Source organism: Pygoscelis adeliae, unplaced genomic scaffold (assembly GCF_000699105.1).
Source record: "Pygoscelis adeliae isolate BGI_AS28 unplaced genomic scaffold, ASM69910v1 Scaffold62, whole genome shotgun sequence".
In the NCBI taxonomy this organism is placed as follows: domain Eukaryota; kingdom Metazoa; phylum Chordata; class Aves; order Sphenisciformes; family Spheniscidae; genus Pygoscelis; species Pygoscelis adeliae.
The window spans coordinates 4516243-4524480 of NW_008824401.1; positions in this window are offsets into that span (position 1 = coordinate 4516243).

Here is an 8238-nt window from a genome sequence, read left to right on the forward strand (position 1 = left end):
CATAGCCACCACTAGTACTTAACACTGCTGAAAGAGCCACCCTTCAAGGTTTTTTTTAACCACAAAGAAAAGAGAAATATAGTAGCATCGATTGTTAAATCCTGGTGCTTGTTACTCACTGCCCGCACACAGAACATCATGCCTTTGTAGCAGTGAGGGGAGTTGGTATTTATCAGGGTTCAGAGCTAGTTCAGCCACACACTTGACAAATTATTTGTGGAATTGTTGTATTCACAGTCACTTAAATAAGAATCTGTCAACACAAGGCTGTGCTTTGTTGCAGCAGGTCTCACAGTTTTTCCTGCGCACTCAAAGAATGATGGATTGGAGGTAATGCAAATTCACTACCATTTTATATGCTGGTGCCTTCTTCATAGACAGGAAACATAGCTCAGTATCATCTTGTAAAATGCCCTAACTGTAAAGGCCTAGTTCAGTGTTGAAAGTGCTTTTTAAAAATGGTATGTTGGAACAGGGAAATGTAATTCAAATATTTTCCTCACGTCTCATTTTAAAGACTGTTTGTCGGAGCAGGTGTGCATTCAGATTTTCCCAGGCTAAGTAGGACATATGCTTATCTGTGCTTGGTAATTAAAACAAATTAATAAATACAATTATTTGATTTTATGACAACTTAAAAGTTAATACTGCTTAACAGGATATTAAATTTAAAGAGCTCACGCAGAAGAAAAAAATGCCCATTTAGGTAACTCGGTCTGCACTGCTGATAGTAATTTTTTTAGTAAATTCATTTCTCCAGCAAAAAATACCTATCTCAAAGCTTTATAACCAGTTCCAAAAGGTATAGTTCAAAGGTAAAAACCACGATCCTTTGACAGAATGGAGCTTACAATAATAAGTAAAAAAAACTTACCTATGCTGGCATATATTTTAGGTTGCTGTCCAAAACTGGAATGTTTTGCCCAGAACTAAAGGCAGCCAGAAAACTCTTGCCACTTTCTACTCCAGCAGAAGTTGGAGCTTTTCCTTTCCCTGCTCCCAAACCTGCCACAGCCACGGGGGAGTGCCAGAGCCCACCAACAGCCCGGGACAGCACCGGGGAGGGATGGAGGGAGCTGGAAGCAGCCCTTGAGGATGTCAAAATGAATAAGAAATTATAGCATGCACTGGATGAGACTTTTCTGGAAAGTTCTCATCGCAGTTGAATAAGTGGAGTTATGGGCTATTTAAGTTATATCTCTGTGCCTTTTTCTTTTTGGTTGTTCAGGAAAATTGATCTTTCTGCACTAGGAAAAAGCTTGTCTGTGCAGGAGAGGGCTTTCTGAGAGGCTCATTTCAAGTGTAAGGGATGAGCTTGCCAGGAGTTAAGGACAATCACAAATCTTACCTTGTACTGCCTCAAGTTCAGGGTGCATTTCTTTGATTTAGGATAATAATGGGGGAATTTCATGATGTGTATATAAAAATGTTTTTAAAACGATCAACAACAAATTTTTGAGAACATATGACAAAATAATATTCACTTGGCTCAATGCCCTAATGGGAGGCCCAGATCAATGCACTATTGAAACGTTTATAGATTATAATAGGCCCTAGTGAAGTCAATGAATATATTTCCATACACTTCAGGTGGGCCAGCTTTTAACCCCAGATACTGTCAGCCTCAAGCTTTCAACTTGATCTGAGCGGGCACTCTAAATTTCAGTACATGCTAAAGATGTAAGTATTTAGCTAGTGTGCAAATCTGGGCTGAAGTAAGCTGCCCTGGCGTCCTGCTACCGATGCTGCTGTTTTAAGCTGGTGCTTTATCCATGGTAAGAGAGCTAATACACAGTACTGTTTACTTTTGTATTGACTGAAAGAAAGGAAATGGTTTGACATTGAAGAGCATTGTCTTTTATGTACCTATGCTTCCTGGCCTCTTTTTGTCTCCTTTCTGAGTAGTCTACTTTGACTTGCTCTGATCTTATCCGTTATAAAGCGCATATTTCTTGAGAACCATTAAACAATAGTAATTTTAATTTCATGCTTGTGAGGGGTGTGAATAGGTAGCTCGGCAGGGCAGCACCTCGGACTCTCCTCTTCATTCACCAACGCATCCAGCCGAAGTGCAGAGCAGGGGGCTGCCGCTCATGCCAGGTATCTCTGCAGTGGTTATCTGCATTCAAAGAAGTATCTGGAAACATTTAGTTGACTTTATTTTATTAAGAAATGCCTGTCATACAGCACTGTATATAAATTAATCTGCTCCTATTAGACTCGCAGAACACTTATGTCCTCCTGTACCTATTTACCTTTAGCCATGACACAGGAGTGCACCAGCATGTATCGGCACTGTGATAAACTGCTGCAGGGACTAACGCCTACGCTGACGTAGTTGTCTGGGGCGCTGTGACCACAGACACCACGATACTCGGTTGGAGATGTTGGTCGTGACGTCTTTGTTATCTAGGCTCTCTTCAGCCTTGCGGGGAGGCATCTGTTTGGCAGAGCCCCTGCAAGGGCTGCGCTCTGCAACCTCACAGAGGATTCAGACTTTTATAATATTTCCCCTAGCAGCCTTTCAAAGCATTTGGAAGCTCAACGCAATTTCAAAGACTGCAGATTGACTTACAGTATGGGATATAGTATTTTCACTTGCGTCTAAAAATGCTGTTGTGTGGCCAAAAATTAAATCGCCAAGAAATCACACATGGTTCACAACACAGCTCTTTGATAACATTAAAAGTATATGTAATATTTTGAAATTACTGGCCAATTATTTCTAATAGTTTCATGATAATTTATGTAGAGAATCTCTCTGTTGGATGTGTTCCTGCTTTGGTCTAAATGTATTTTTGAACACTCTGTCAAACATCCCCATTTGGCACCTATTTTGTTTCACTGAATTTCTTTAGTATATCCAGATCTCTTGCCAATGTATTTGCGGAACATATTTTGACAGCTTTCTCACCAAATTTGTTACTACTTGTGTTTGGAATGGGTATCTAATTGCGGATACTAACGTGTGTGTTTCCTTTTGGTATAGATTCAACTGGATAATACCTTTGTATTCTCTGATGGTGAATATAATAAAGTGAGTGAAAATTTTTTTTTTTTACTCATTTCAAATGTTATTAAGATTTAAAAATTACAAATCTGTTATAAATGTATTGTTTTGTTTTTATGTTTGCATCTAAAAGCATCCTAGGCAGGATATCCTTAAACTTTAAAAAGTTGTGATCTTACATTCTTTACTTACCCAAACTTTATAATAGCAATAGTACATATGTAAAGGCAGTAGGTCCTCCCTCACTGTAGACTGTACACACACATGCGTGCGCGTATATATAATTTTATTTCAATATGCTTGGATTAACTAGACTATTGAATTTCAATTCATTGTGCTCATTTATAAAATAGTCTTCCTATTGAGTTTGTTAGAGCTGAATGAAAATGGTGTATTTAAGGCTGATCGTGATCTTTTCCATCATGTTTTTCTTAATATGGTATTTCTAGATTAAAAGAGATGACAAGGTAATGTGTGTTGAAATATAAAAGCCTGCTTTGTGGCTCTGTGACAGTGGCCAGAACGAGGGCTGCTGAGCTGACCCACCCTGGGAGCCCTCTCAGAGACATTGCACCGGGTTGTGACATTTCCAGCCACGTAAGTCCCTGCTATTCCCTTCGAATGAGCACTACCTGCAGCCCTGCGCCAGCTCATTTTCCATGACCAGGCACGGCACGGGGTGAGGACTCAGCCCTTACAGCCCTGGTTTCTGTGGGCAGCCGGCACTGCCTTTGACCCTCATTTTTGCTTGTACTGAGGTAGTGATTGTCTATTGCACAGCTGTTGGTGGCCTTTACCCTCTCTGGGTATGCATAGACCTAGATATCACCCTGAATCTGAATGAATGAACTGCATATGCATGCTATTTTTCAAATATTGTCTGGAGAAGTAGGCTGGAAAGATTTAATGAATTAGTTACCTTTGACAGTGGAGGCTAAATGCGATGCAAAGGACATATATTTTAGAATTTAGTTTAAATAAGGCTTAGTGGTTGCCATAGCACCTGATTATTTTGGCTCTGTTGTGGATAGCATAGTAGTTTGAAATACTTATGTTCACCCTTAAAGGTAATCTCGGATGTGGAGCACTGTGCAGTTCTTGGTGACAGCACTTTCTCTGAAATGGCATTTTCCCCTATGAACACTAGAAAACCTATGCCTGCTTCTAAGGGCTCCTTTTTGGGCCACTTTCTAGAGTTCTTTAAAAGATGCTAGTCAGTCAGCATAGAGCTCTTTGATTTTTTTCCTGCTGGCAGATAGGTTGTTTACTGCACTGAATAATACGTATCAAATAGGAAATGAATCCTGAAACAGCTGGTTTTGTTGCTGATAGTAAGTCCTCCTCTTATTTTTGAAATGTAAGGATTGGTTTTAAAATGTCAGTGGTCTTTCTGAACTGATACACATTACCTTTTACAAAGATTTGTTCAAAATTCTTAAGTAACAACAAAGAAAAATGTTAATTAATCTTACTATGTTGTGTAAAAATGCAATTGTGAATCTAAAGTATCTGTAGAATAAAAAAGGGATTATTTTTCAAAGGGGATTGTCATGTTACACCTTTAAGATCTGTACCTTAATTTCAGTTACCTGTGCAAACCTATGTATTTCTTTTTTTAATTTTAGATGGCAACTGCCCCATCAGTTCTATAAATTGAACTTAGATCTGAACCAGAAATTTTTTTTTTTAAATAAGATTTTATTTAATGTCTTACAAAGAACATGACATATAATACGAATGGAAAACATTCCCAATACAGTTTACTTTTTAATTCCAATTCTGTGGTCCTATGCAATAACATCTGATTTTTTTGAGCCATTTCTTCCAGTTTATCTGGACAAGTTGAGACGCAGACTACAATCAGAGCACAGACACAATCAGGGCGTCAGAAGCTCTTCCTCAAAAAGAAATTGTATTAACTTAAGATGACAAAAGTAGGATGGCTATTCTATGTCTGTGCTAGATATAGCATATATACTGCATTTTCGGGTAAATTATTTCTCAAGTCTGAAGCCCAGCTTAAGTGAGGGCAGCAATCTTGTGCCAGCTGCCAGCATTCTCCAGAGAAATAGGAGCAATAGGCCATAGAAATGGTCTGGTCATAACATGCTTTTCTTGCCATTAGAGAAGAGAGTAACATAATAGCTGCTCTGCTAGTTTCATAATACCAAAGAACTTCCTACAAAATGGGAAGGGTAAATTCCTACAAATGCCAGGGCAAGATGTGAAATAAGTTAAAGATATAAAGAACAGACTGACCTGCCATTGATTCAGTTTTCTTTTTGGTTGGAAATTTTGCATTACAAAATATATATTTTGCTTGTCAAATGTGTTGTTTTATTGACTTTCTTTATTCCATTGAAATTCTGAATTTTTGCTACTTGCTTGAACTTTTTTCACAGTGATAACACAATATAAATCAAACACCCTAAACCAGACAAAGTAAATCATCAGCTGTTCTGCATAATTTTGTTTAAGTGTTAGTAGAAGACTAACTCTTCCAGACAACTTCTAACAGATTGCTAAATACGCAAATAATTTGCTTATTAGAGGTGATATTTATCAAAAAACTCAGAAGTATGTATGCACTGAAATATATTTATGGTCATGTAAAAAATGAAGTGACCTGTTGGAGACAGACCTTAGCTTCGGAGAAGAAATGAAACGCTTAGGAAGGTTCCATGAAACACATGAAATTATTGTGTATATATAAGAAGTAATAATGTCATCTGTTTTTTTCTGTTTCCTGTTGATTGACTTTTATAGCTTGCAAACATTATGCTGTATTGTAAATTGCAATAAATTTAATAAAGAATTATTTTATTCAGCCTACTAATGAGGAATAATAGCGTATGTATCAATTAGACATGTCAATTTGTGTGAAGCAATAGATTTACAAAGGGATAGTAGGTAAAAAAAAATATCATTGGTATCAATTCACTTCATTATTTTTAATTTGCTGTGAATATTGAGTGCTTCCAACATAAAATCATTCCTCAATTAAAATAAAACAGCTGTACTCCTATCAGCTTTTCCTTGCTTGTTGTTGCTTACAGATTAGCAGTTGCCATTGGCTTAAATATCATGTCATTTCATTACTTTGCAACCATAAATGGGTAAAAAAAATAAAATAATAATAAAAATCTTTGGCTTGTCAATGTACCAAGTAATGTATATAATTTTTTTTTTTTTTTCAGATTGCACTGAAAGGGCAGAAATACTGTAGTAGCAACATTTGGGGGATATCAGAGCTGTGACAAAACCCCATCCTCTTCTGTCCTCCAGTGTCAGCAAAGCAATACTTGTTGTGAGCATTTTATTCATTTTGGCACTTTTTTATTACTCTAGATTCCCTTTCTTTTCCCCTAGGCGATTTCTGGTAAACTAGATCCCACAAATGTGTTACAGTGTCAATGAGAAGGATGAATTCTGAATTGGATTGGTTTGTAGCTTGCTTTCACTGTAGGATCTAATGAGTCCCTCTCCTTCCTTTAATAGCAAGTCTGTGCTCTTATTTAGTTTTCCATGATATCACTGAGCATGTCTGTGTTTTTGAGGGACTTACGTAGCTCTGTGGTTGTCCTTATTTCTCTTCAAATAGATCAAAAGACTGACAATAGGAGCACATTTATAGAGAGAAGCATGGGACTTGCAAAAGCTATTTCTGCAAGCCCAGGTGTGCAAATGTGGTGTATAATTTCTTCTGTTAACTTCTATTTTTCTAGTAGTGAGTTCTTAATGGCCTTACAAGATTTTAAATTGGTCTACCTTACCTTACCTTGTTATCATTTAGCTATTATTTTAATTAAAAGTTTAAAAATACGTATCTTTTTAAAGGTGTGGTATATAAGATGTAAAAAGTATGCAGGAAGAATCAATAATTACATGTTTTATATTTTAACAGAAAATATTATTCTCTCTCAGATGACTGTGGTTTCAAGAAATGAAGGTAAGCTGTACTTCTGATTAATTTTTTTCTGCAGCTGGTGTTGTAGGTTTCGACACCTTTAGATCCTACTGACTCAATGCATTTTACCATGGTGTATTTTTATCATTTTTTTTGTTACCAGTGAGAGCTTTTTGATAGAAGCCCTAAAAGAGAATTCATGTCTGTAGGGAGGCTGAACACATGGGATCTGAATCCTAGTTAACAGTGAATTCTCTATTACAAGAAGTAAAAGCTTATGAATATTTTCCTCAGCTCTGTAAGTGGAAGCTGACACTAGCTGTATCAGAGAATTTTAACTAATGATTAATGCTCATCTGGTAATCTGCTTCTCCATAACTGGAATCAGTATGCTAAATATGTGTGAAGTTTTTGGAGCCCATGCTAAAATTTCAACTAGCTGAAGACTTATCTGCATTTCGCTATTATTGAAATAATAATAATAATAAATAATAGTAAATACATGAACTATGCTTCTTTTTGTAAATTCACTGAATTTATGTAAAAGATCATTGCATAAGCTGAACACATCTTCAATTTTTGATAAATCTAGGGTGTTGTCATTTAACACTGATGATTTGTTAGAAAAAAGGCTATATGAGTTTAATGCTATAATTTTGAATAGGTATCTACATATTTGAAAACTGAATAAGAAGTGGTGTTGAAAATCATAGATATGCCTTACAGGTATGCTATTTGTAATCTATAACGGCATCTACACTGGAACTTGAGCTGATTAATTTATCCTAGGTAATATATCTGTGCAATCTATCACGCCACATTTGGTGACAAACTTCTTGGTTGATGTTTGGAGAAAACATTTTCCCAGCTGTACAACAAACATAAGAAAGCTTTCAAAATTCTGGGAGAAAATGACAAACAGGAAATTCGTATCGCAGAATTGATTGCTGAATTTCTTAAATTGTAAAAAATTATGACTTGGGATACTGTTATTTCATCATAGAATCATCATAGAATAGTTTGGGTTGGAAGGGACCTTTCAAGGTCATCTAGTCCAATCCCTCCTGCAATGAGCACGGACATCTCCAACTAGATCAGGTTGCCCAGAGCCCCGTCCAACCTGACCTGGAATGTTTCCAGGGATGGGGCATCCACCACCTCTCGGGGCAACCTGTGCCAGTGCTTCACCACCCTCAGCATAAAAAATGTCTTCCTTATAGCTAGTCTAAATCTACCGCCCTTTAGTTTAAAGCCATTCCCCCTTGTCCTGTTGCAACAGGCCCTGATAAAAAGTTTGCCGCCATCTTTTTTATAAGCCCCC